This window comes from Aotus nancymaae, unplaced genomic scaffold, assembly GCF_030222135.1.
Source record: "Aotus nancymaae isolate 86718 unplaced genomic scaffold, 86718_ANA_hifiasm-v0.15.2.pri h1tg000004l, whole genome shotgun sequence".
NCBI classification, from domain to species: domain Eukaryota; kingdom Metazoa; phylum Chordata; class Mammalia; order Primates; family Aotidae; genus Aotus; species Aotus nancymaae.
In genome coordinates this window covers 12,755,581-12,767,844 of record NW_026988415.1, presented here as the reverse complement: position 1 = coordinate 12,767,844, position 12,264 = coordinate 12,755,581, and the positions used below count along the sequence as shown (strand labels likewise).

General features: G+C 38.8%; 1 pseudogene; it reads left to right on the top strand.

The window, feature by feature from the left end:
• The window catches only part of LOC135277715 (transmembrane 9 superfamily member 2-like), a 54,709-nt pseudogene that overhangs the window by 12,569 nt on the left and 29,876 nt on the right, over positions 1-12,264 (top strand).

The window sequence follows — 12,264 nt, the reverse complement described above, 5'->3', positions numbered from 1 at the left end:
TTTTTACTTCCTGAGCATTTAGAGGTGTTAAGTGGAAGACAAATGCTTTGCTGACAGCACTATTATGTCCGGGGTTAGTATCGCATGTTCTCTTTTCCCTGTGTAATTATATGCTTCCCTATACTTCATCTTGGGAAAAAATAATCATAGTATACTGTAACAAAGAGTAGGCAGGACCTGAATGACCACTGTGCTTTCTGTATTCGTAGCATTCCCTTTCTGTTGTATCTGCATTCTTTTAATTTTTTTGTACATCGTAAGCTTTAGCACGAAGAGATGATGATGGTGCTTCAGTATTCAAATTTTTTTTTGACAGGGTTTCACTCTGTCACCCAGGCTGGAGTGCAGTGACACAATCTGCTGCCTCTACCTCCCAGTATCAAATGATCCTCCCACCTCAGCCTCCCGAGTAGCTGGACGTGCACACCACCATACCCGGCTAACTTTTGTATTTTTAGTAGAGATGGGGTTTTGCCATGTTGGCCAGGCTGGTCTCGAACTCTTGACCTCAGGTGATCCACCTGCCTCGGCCTCCTAAAGTGCTGGGATTATAAGCATGAGCCACCACGCCCGGCTAGTATTCAATTTTGATATTTGTTTTTGAAGCAGATTTCATAAATGTTTATCTCAGTTATACATTTTGCATTCTATGTCATGCTAGAGTTGCAGTTTATGCACGACACTTTGTTATTCTCCTTACCGCTGCCTTCAGTGATTATTTCTTCCTTGTCTCACCTAGTTACTGCAGCATCGTTAGTGACTGCGGTTTCAAGGTACGGTCATAGTCAAAGTGAGGGTGGGAGTGATGCTGTGCAGTGGCTGTGAGAGTAGCTTATCCAGTCCCCTAATTAAATAGATGCAGAATCTGTAGCCAAACTAAGGAGCAACTTGTTCAGGGTCTCACATGAAGTCAGTAATAGGGCCAGGCTCTATGTAACTCAGTGTCCCCTCACCTACATTGTATCCACTTCTCTTCCTGCGATACTTCACTGATAAAGTGCTGAATTGCTTAGTGTTTCATCTCCAAATTCCTTAATATGTTTTTGTCTTAGTCAGCTTGGACTGTCATAACAAAACACCATAGCTGGAGTGGTTTAAAAACAGGGTGCTAGCATAGTTGTCATCTGGTCAGAGCCCTCTTCCTGGCTTGCAGATGGCTGCCTTTATCCCTGTGTCCTCACGTGGCAAGAGCGGAGGATTGGGGGGAGATAGAGAGAGACAGAGAGAGAGAGAGAGCCATCTCTAATTATAAGGACACTATCCCATCATAGGAACCTACTTAGGTCTGAAAAGCCCATCTCTAATTATCATTACATTGGAGGTTAGGGCTTCAACATATGAATTTGGGGGGTGGGATGTGCACAATTCAGTCCATAGCATGTTTCATTCATTCATAACAAGAAAAAATTATCTCCTTGATATGTTCTGAAGGACAGTCTTTTTGTTTTGTTTTATTTTGTTTTTAGGGAAGTATTAATAAATTATATCTTTTCTTTTTTTGAGACAGCGTTTCACTTTTGTTGCCCAGGCTGGAGTGCAATGGTGCAATCTTGGCTCACTGCAACCTCTGCGTCCGAGGTTCAACCGATTCTCCTGTCTCAGCCTCTTGAGTAGCTGGGATTACAGGCATGCACCACCGCACCTGGCTGATTTTTTTTTTTAACTTTTTGGTAGAGACGAGGTTTCTCCATGTTGGTCAGGCTGGTCTCGAACTCCCGACCTCAGGTGATCCGTCTGCCTCGGCCTCCCAAAGTGTTGAGATTACAGGCATGAGCCACTGCACCCGGCCAATGAATTATATCTTAATTGTTATGTGGTACTTACTATTTGTAACAAAATTTCCATGTCCTTGATGCTGGAAGTGTATCATAATAGGAAAAGAGGTCCTACACTGTAAGTTTTACAGAGTAAATTCAGTTACCTGGACATGATATACTGATTAGTGACAAAATGAGAGTAGATGAAGTCATAATGCTCTGTAACTGAGTATAACACCGTCAATGATGCAATTCAGTGATACATTCAATAGACTGATGGTATTTTGTCTACATATGGTTTCTTTCCCCTAAACTCCAGGGAAAGAAATAAGATCATTCAAAGATGAGTTAGCATATGTACAGAAAGGAAAGAAAGGTCATTGATAAAACTGAGCATTACAAAGTTGCACATTAAATACATGTACCTCAGATTTTTTTTTTTTTTGGGACAGGTTCTCACTGTCACCCAGGCTGGAGAGCAGTGGCCCAATCATGCTCATTGTAGCCTCTACTACCTGGGCTCAAGAGATCCTCTCACCTCAACCTTTCAAGTAGCTAGGGCCACAGGCGTGCACCACCATGCCTGGCTCATTTTTTAAGTTTTTGTAGAGACAGGATCTTGCAGTGTTGCCCAGGCTGGTCTCGAATCAAGCCTCAAGGCCTCAAGTGCTCCTCATGCCTTGGCCTTCCAAAGTACTGGGATTACAGGCGTGAGGTCATCATGCCTGGCCAGAATTTTCGGCTTACTTAAAATGAGCCTAATGTACCCCCACCCCCAATCTTGTAGAGCCATCTGCTTTTTCTGTAACTTTTCAAGGGAATTAGAATGGGTGGTCTTTCCTGAGGTGAATTTTTAATTATACTTATGTAAGTAACTGATGTCCTTGACAATTTTTCAAACATTTTTTGCTTCAAATTTAAGACTCAGATGAATCCATAACTGAATATGTTTGACAACAAAAGTGCCATTGTGCAAAGTCATTATACTGGATTGTAATACAAGGGATATCACATGCAAGAATCAATCAGTAAACCATCTACTACTCTCTGCATTGTTTACTCAACATACTTATTGTGGTTTTTGGGGTTTTGTTTTGGTTTCAGTTTTACTATATTTAAAGCATAATGCAAGGCACTTTGGAGGAAAGAAATATAAATTGCCCCTGAAGCTTTGCTTTCAAATAATTTATAATCTAGTGAGTTGTTGGGGAAGGAGCAGGAGATAAGACATGTAAAATAGGAATAATCCTATCTCATAGTAATTATGAAGAGTTTATCAGACAGTATGTTTAAAGCGATGTGGAGTTTCAGAGGAGGCAAAGGGAATTTCCACTTTGGGGCTCCTGGGAAGGCTTTGTGGAGGTAATGATGCTTAATTCATGATTTGAAAGATACTTAGAACTTGGCCACTTTTGTGCTCGATTCTATTCCCTTCCATTTCTTTCACAGCCTTGTTCAATTCATTACTGCTCCTTTCTTGCATATCTACCTTATCTCTCCACTGAGGCTCTTTTCTTCTGCTTATAAATATTTTCAGAGCTTCCCTTTCTACCACTTGGGCCCACCACTTAGGCTTTTTATTATTTTTTTTTGTAAATTAAAAAGTGATTATATATTTTATTCCTGAGACAATGTTGCAGTTTTCACATAATGCAAAGAACCACACACAGACATGCTATTTAAATATATATATTTATTTCAAAAATTCACGCTTTTTGGTATACAATGCTTTGAGTTTTGACAAATGCATAGAGTCATGTAAGCACCACCAGAATCTAGATGCAGAAAGATTCCATCAGTCTAAAACTTCCGTTATGCTATCCCTTTGTAGTCAACCCCTTCCCCCACATGAAACCCTAGCAGCTATGGATCTGTTCTCCACCCCTGGAGTTTTGCCTTTTTTAGTATGTCATATAAATAAGCCATAGAGTGAGTCATATAGAGCCCTTTGGATCTGGCTTATTTCACTTCTTACTTTTTATTACTGAGTAGTATTCCATTGTATGGGATGTGCCATAGTTTATGTATTCACCAGATGAAGAACATTTAGGTTATTCCAGTTTTTGGTGGTTATGAATAAGTGTTGCCATAACTGCTGTAAAACGTTCATTAAAAAGGTTGTTATGTGAACATGTTTTCATTTCTCTTGGGTAAATACTTAGGAGTGGAATTGCTAGGTCATATGAAAAGTATGTCTTACTTTATAAGAAACTGCCCAGGCTGAGGGTTTTGGCTCATGCCTGTAATCCCAGGACTTTGAGAGGCCAAAGTGGGTGGATCACCTGAGGTCGGGAGTTTGCAACCAGCCTGGCCATCTCTACTAAAAATACGAAAATTAGCTGAGTGTGGTGGTGGCTCATGCCTGTAATCCTAGCTAATTGGGAGGCTGAGGCAGGAGAATCACTTGAATCCAACAGGCGGAGGTTGCAGTGAACTGAGATTGTGCCACTGCACTCCAGCCTGGGTGACAAAAAAAAAGAAAGAAAGAAACTGCCCAATTGTTTTTCAAAATGGTTGTTACCATTTTACATTTCTACCAGCAATGTATGAGAATGCTAGTTTTTTTCACATCATTGTCAGCACTTGATATTGTCAGTTTTTTTTCTTTTACTCATTCTAATAGGTGTGTACTGGTATTTCATTGTGGTTTGAATTTGTATTTCTGTAATGACTAATGTTGTTTAAGATCTTTGCATGTTTTTATTTGCTATCCATGTCTCTTCTTTGGCCAAGTGTCTGTTCAGATCTTTTGCTTGTTTTTTAATTGGGTAGTTTGTTTTCTTATTGTTGAGTTTTGAGAGTTCTTTATGTATTCGGAACACAAGTCCTTTGTGAGATACGTGATTTGCGAATATTTTCTCAGTGCTTATCTTCTTAATATCTTAAAAGGGTCTTTTGCAGAATGAAAGGACTTAACTTGATGAGTCCTATTTATCAATTTTTTCATTTATAGATATGCTTTTTGTATTGTATTTAAAAACTCTTTGCCTAATTCAAGATCACAAACTTTTCTTTTGTTTTCTTGTAAAAGATGCATAGTTTTATGTTTTATGTCTAGTCCTGTGATCCATTTTGACTTAATTTTTGGGTTTATGTGAGTTGTGGCTAGAAGATATTTTTTATTATTTTGTTTATGGATGCCCTATGGTTTCAGTACTAATTGTAGAAAAGACTGTTCTTCCTCCATTGAATTACCTTTGCACCATTGTCAAAATCAATTGCCCATATATGTTGGGCCAGTTTCTGGACTCTGTTCTGTTGCATTGATCTATGTGTCTATCATCTCACAAACATCATACTGTCTTGATCACTGAATTTTTTTTTGAGACAGAGTCTCGGTCTCTCACACAGCTGGAGTGCAGTGTTATGATCTCAGCTCACTGCAACCTCCGCCTCCCAAATTCAAGTGATTCTCCTTCCTCCTCCAGAGTAGCTGGGATTACAGGCACCTGCTACCACGGCTGGCTAATTTTTGTATTTTTATTAGAGATGGGGTTTCACCATGTTGGCCAGGCTGGTCTCGAACTCCTGACCTCAAGTGATCCACCTGCCTCGGCCTCTCAAAGGGCTGGGATAATAGGTGTGAGCCACTGTGCCCAGACTGATTACTGTATTTTTGTAACAAAATTTGAAATGAGGTGGTGTGAGTCCTCTAACTATTGCTCTTTCTTTAAGATTGTTTTGGCCATTCTTGTTTATTTTTCTTTCCACATAAATTTTAGCATCTGCTTGTTAATATGTACAAAAAGTCCTGCTGGGATTTTGATTATGATTGCATTGAATCTATAGATCAATTTGTAGACCGTTGATAGCTTCATAATATGAAGTCTTCCAATCGATGAATACAGTATTTCTCTCCATTTATTTAGGTCCTCTTTAGTGTCTTTCATCAGCATTTTGTAGTTCCAGCACGTATTTTGTTAGATTTATGCCTACATATTTTTTTCTTCCTTTCCATTCTTTTCTTTTTTTGGTGCTATAAGTAGTAGTATACAAAATGAATTCCAGTTATTCATTGCAGGCATATAGAAATATAATTGATTTCAATATATTGCCCTTGTATCCTCTCACCTTGCTAAACTCACTGATTTGTTCTAGAAGCTTTGCTGTAGTGTTTGTGATTTTCTGTGTGGGCAATTATGTCAGCTGTGAATGGAGACTTGTATTTCTTCCTTTCCAACCTGGATGCTTTTTTTGTTGATGTTGCCTTATAGCACTGGCTAGACTTCCAATATGATATTGAAAAATGGTAAGAATGGATATCTTTGCTTTGTTCCTGATCTCGGAGAGAAAGCATCTAGTCTTTTATGACTAGGTATGTTAGCTGAGGGTTTTTCATATATAAACTCTGTCAGGTTGAGGATGTTTCTTTCTATTCTTCCTTTGCTGAGAACTTTATAAGTAATAGATTTTGGATTTTGTCAGATGCTTTTTCTGCATTTGTTGAGATGACCATATTTTTTTTTTAGTTTATTAATATGGTGAATTACATTGATTTGATTTCTATTTTTGACCAGTCATGATTAATTTCAATGCTTGTTATCATTAAATTTACAAGAAAACTCTAAAGTTAATATTACAAGAAGTGGTACGTGAGGTTATGTAATATAATATAAATACAAGTAAAATGCTCTGAGTAAGCTGGTCATGGTTTTTATTCTTTTTATATATGGCTATATTCAGTTTGCTAATACACATAGTCCCTGACTTATGATAGTTTGACTTGCGATTTTTTGATTTTATGATGGTGTGAAAGCAATATGCTTACAGTAGAAATTGAACTTCAAGTTTTGAATTTTGATCTTTTCCTGGGCTAGCAATAAGCTGTATTATACACAACATGAGGGCAAGCAACAGACACTCTACAGTGCACTGTGTGGCTAGCATTTTTGGATGTTGTGTTTTGTATTTTTGCATCCCGTTATGTCTACAAAATGCCCAGGCTAGTCTAAGCTAGGATGTTTAGGTTAGGTGTATTAGATGCATTTTCAACTTACAGTATTTTTGACTTACAGTGGGTTTACTGGGATGTAACACAGTTGTAAATCAAGGAGCATCTGTATTTGTTGAGAACTCCTGGACTGTCCTCTAAATTTCTCATTTTTTCTCTTGTAATTCTTATCTCTGTATTTTTGCTCTAATTTCTAGATTTTGAATTTTGTCGTATTACTGTTAGATTTCAGCACCCTATAGCTCTTTTTTTTTGTTTTCTCTTTTTGTTTGTTTGTTTGAGACAGAGGAGTCTGGCCCCATTACCCAAAGTGGAGTGCAATGGTGCAGTTTCCACTCACTGCAACCTCCACCTCCTGGGTTCAAGAGATTCTTGTGCCTCAGCCTCTGGAGTAGCTGGGATTACAGGCTTGTGCCACCATACCTGGCTAATTTTTTTTGTATTTTTAATAGAGACAGGGTCTCACCATGTTGCCCAGGCTGGTCTTGAAGTCTTGGTCTCCAGTGATCTGCCCACCTCAGCTTCCCAAAGTACTGGGATTACAGGCATGAGCCACCGCACTGGCCTTGTTTTCTTAATGTTCGTTTTAAAAAGCATCTTGTCAGTGTTCCATGAGTGCAGTATAATATTACACCTCTCTTAGGTTACTAACTATATGTATTTTTTTTCAATAAATAGTATCATTTTCTTCAGGCTGACTTTCCCTTTTTGTTTTCATCTCTATCATGCTACAGGATTTCCTCAAAGGTCTGGCAATGGCTGGTTACATGTGTGCATGTGATGAAAAGTGTAAGAACAAAATACTAAATGAATGTCATGAGTATGTAGGGAAGCTTATAGACTTGGAGCTTCACTGTACTCTGATCTAGGCACACTATTTTTAGTGGACCCCCTTCTGTCAGTATCTTCAGGGCTTAAGCCTTGGGATAGTAACTTTTCCCAGAGAAAACCTGGAAATCCTAATCTTCTGGCTAAAGGGTTAATGTCTGGCTGCCAGCATTCTGGGAGGTGTTTAGGGGAAAGGAACCAAGTGTCTTGACATGTACCATGTAGCTGCATATAGTACCCGATCCCTTAATCATGTCTGATGTTCTCCAGCCCGGAGAATAAACCTCCAGATATCTGCTATAGTTAGAGTGAGGGAGATGATAGATGAATCTACTTCTCAAAAAGCTTTCACAAAATTCTCTTCCATTAGTCACCCCATCCCACTTTACTCATAGAAATACCTGTTGCTGCCAGTTTCTGAGCTTTTTGTGGATTCTGTAGTGTAAGTTGGGTTGCTTCTCAGCTTTCTCCACTGCCTGCAATAGTTTGTGGCTTGTATTTTTCCCCTGCTATCTGCTCTCCTGTTCTCCCTGTCTGTGCAGATTAAAAAAATACTTTTATAATTTTCCTGTGGTTTCAGAAGAAAGTAAGATTAAAGGTATGTGTATTCAGTCAGCCATTTCAGCTTTTCATGCTCTATTTTCATGTTTATTTTTTCTCATCTAGAATAATAAATTGTTGTGGTACAACATTTAGAGATACAGAAAAGCATAAAGATTAAAATAATCCCCTACAGTCCCGTCTTTTTGAGTGAACTCATGTTGACCTTCTGTTGTGTTTTTAGTCTTTTATTCTGTGCATGTAAATTATGATCACATAATGTATACAATTTTTCCAGCTTTACTTACCTAACAATGTGTTGTTAAATGTTAAGTCTCAATACTTTAGGTAATCATTGGAAATTCTCTGATATCGTTTTTAACAACCATAGGTATTCTATTGTATTGGTAATAATAATTCACCCTTACATAGTACTTAACTATATGCCAGATATTGTTCTAAATGCTTCACAAATATCAACTCATTTAATCTTCCCATCAACACTATGAGGTAGATATTATTGTTATTATCCCATTTTGCAAATGAGGAAATAAGGCACAGAGTAGTATAGTAACTTGCCCATGGTCACTCAGCTAGTAAATGGTAGAGTCAGAATTCAAATTTGGTGGGGCGTGGTGGCTCACACCTGTAATCTCAGCAGTTTGGTAGGCTGAAGCAGGTGGATCTGGGACTGAGCCCAGAAGTTTGAAACCAGCTGGAGAAACATGGCAAAACACTGTCTTTACAAAAAATACAAAAAATTAGCTGGTATTCTCCTGTAGTCCTAGCTACTTGAGAGGTGGAGGCAAGATAGTTGCTTAAGCACAGAAGGGGGAGGTCTCAGTGAACTGAGACTGTGCCACTGCACTCCAGCCTGGGTGACAGAGTGAGACCTTGTCTTAAATAAATAAATAAAGAAATAAGAATTCAAATGCACGTAATCTGGCTTGGGAGTCTGTTCTTTTAATCATGATACCAGACAATGCTTCTATACTTGTGCAATTGTTTATTTTTTATGCGTTGTTAGATAGTTTAGGTTGTTTGTATTTTATTTTGATTAGAGATTATGCTTAGACAAACGTCTTTTTGTGTCAGGTTTGGTACACTTCAGTTTATTTGCTATTGTCCTTGTACATCCTTTCATGTTCCTGTCCCATTTCTCTTTCTTTCCCAAACAGCTCTCTTTATTTTTATACCCATTCTTCTTAATGCTGGCAGTTTGGATCTCTCTTTTGAAAAGCGTTCCTGAAAGTTGACAGATGACCTTTCTTCTTGTCAAATTCATTGCATTCGTCCCTAGTCTCCTTGATCAGTCTGTAACATTTGACAGACTATTAGCTTCACTCATTTCTTTTTTTTTTTTTTTAGATAGAGTTTCACTCGTTGCCCAGGCTGCAGTACAATGGTGGGATCTTGGCTCAGTGCAACGTCTGCCTCCTGGGTTCAAGCAATTCTCCTGCCTCAGCCTCCGAGTAGCTGGGATTACAGGCATGTGCTACCACACCCAGCTAGTTTTGCATTTTTAGTAGAGATGGGATTTCACCATGTTGGTAAGGTTGGTCTTGAACTCCTGACCTCAGGTGATCCACCTACCTTGGCCTCCCAAAGTGCTGGGATTATAGGCATGAGCCACCACGCCTGGCCAACTACACTCATCTTTATGAAAATTTCTCTCTCATGATTCTTGTCATTGTACTCTTCTAGTTCTTCCACTTCGTTTTTTCTTCTCTTAACTCCCTTCTGTTATCCTCCTGACCACTAAATGTGAACCTTCTTCCTAGTTATATCCTTGCCTCTTAGTTCTTCTCTTTGCTCTCTCTGCCATTCTTTCTCCTTCTCTTCTTCCCCCTTCTTTCTCTTTCCTCTTCCTTTTTTCTTGATTTTTGCGTGCTCTCTCCTTGAGTGATGGCATTCATTTTCATGATCATTTTCAAGTACTATGTCTTTAGAACTGAATTTGTTTATTTCTATTTATCAAACAAGTTCTCCCACATAAAGTTCTTATTTTTGTTGATATTATCACCACTGTTTTGGTCACATAGGCTGAAAACCGTATTCATTCTTGGTTCTACCCTTACCCTTTACTCTTTCTTCTAAAACATTTGTATATCATTCACATATCACAAAATTAACTTCCCCCCTTTCTTTAAAAATGGAGTCTTGCTCTATCACCCAGGCTGGAGTGCAATGGCATGATCCCAGCTCACTGCAACCTCCACCTCTGGGGTTCAAGCGATTCTCCCATGTCAGCCTCCTGAGTAGCTGAGATTACAGGTGCACACTACCACACCCACCTAAGTTTTGTATTTTTCGTAGAGATGGGGTCTCACCATGTTGGTCAGGCTGGTCTTGAAGTCCTTACCTCATATGGTCTGCCCACTTCAGCTTCCCAAAGTGCTGGTATTACAGGTGTGAGCCACTGTTCCCAGCCCTAAATTCACCCTTTTAAAGCCTACAATTCAGTGGTTTTTAGTATCACAAAGTTATGAAACTGTTACCACTCTCTTAATTCCAGAACATTTCTTGACCCTCAAAAGAAACCCTGTTCATGAGAACACATGGACACAGGGAAAGGAACAACACACACTGGGGCCTGTTGGGGGCTGGGTTGGGGGAGGGAGAGCATTAGGATAAATAGCTAATTCATGCAGGGTTTAATATCTAGGTGATGGGTTGTTAGGTGCAGCAAACCACAATGACACGTTTACCTATGTAACAAACCTGCACATGTACCCTGGAACTTAAAATAAAAATAATAAAAGAAATCCTGTTCTTATTAGCAGGTACTCCTCATTCTCCCTTTCCCTTGCCTGTGAATTTACTAATCTATTTCTTGTATCTATGGACTTGCCTATTCTAGGCACTTAATATAAATGAATCATAAAGTATGTGACATTTTGTGTCCAACTTCTTTCACTTAGGATAATGTTTTCACAGTTCATTCATATTGTATCATGTATCAGTACTTCATTCCTTTTTATGATTGAATAATATTCCTTTGTATGGATGTACCACTTTTTGTTTGATGGACATCTGGGCTGTTTTTACCTTTTGGATATTTTGAATTATACTGCTATAAACATTTTCGTACAATGTTTTGAGTGAACATATGCTTTCAATTCTACCGCATGTATACCTAAGAGTGAAATCACTGGGTCATATGGTAACTTTATGTTTCATCCTGTTTTCAAACCTGGCTGCACCATTTACATCCCTATCAGTAATGTATCAGGGCTCCAGTTAATGGTATTATTTACCTTGTGTGGTTGCTCCAAGGATTAAGCGGGATAATGTATGTCAAGCATTTAGAACAGTGCCTAACACAGAATAAGTACTCCATAAAGGGTAGCTGTGGTTATTAGTTACTATTTTCTTTTACCATCATGCTTTTGCTCATGATGTTCCATCTATTTGTAGTTTCAGTTTTTGTTTTGTTTTCGAGACAGAGTCTCACTCTGTCACCCAGGCTGGAGTGCAGTGGCGCGATCTCAGCTCACTGCAACCTCCACCTCCTGGGTTCAGACAATTCTCATGCCTCAGCCTTCCATGTAGCTGGGATTACAGGTGGTCGCCATGACACCCGGCTAATTTTTGTACTTTTAGTAGAGATGGGGTTTCACCATGTTGACCAGGCTGGTATCAAATTTCTGACCTCAAGTGATCCACCCGCTTTGGCCTCACAAGGTGCTGGGATTACAGGCGTGAGCCACGGCGCCCAACCTATTTGTAATTTCTTCTTTCCAGTTTCCTTATGATAACTTTTTATTCACTCTCAAATGCCACCACTTCCATGCTCTTAACTTGTGCAATGTCGATTATCACTATTACAACACTTATCACCGTCTTCCTTAGATTGTAGTTATTTGTGATATGTTTTATCTCTCATTCTATATTTTAAAGCTCACGAGGGTGAATACTATGTCTTTTTCATCTCAGTATTTTTCACAGTGTGTAACTCAGTGCCTTATACATGCAGTAAGTGCTCAGTAAATGTTTACTGTATCATTGAATAATGTGAATAATTAAAAAATGCAAAACAAATTGAGTTTCCTGGTTCTGTTAGTAGATCTGAATGCAATTTTAAGGCAATAAACCAAAGCATGATACAAAGGATGGACTTCCCGTAAGTGGTTTATGGGCTTTCTCAGTTGAATAGGAGAGAGAGTCATAAGACAGTGGGATTCTTAT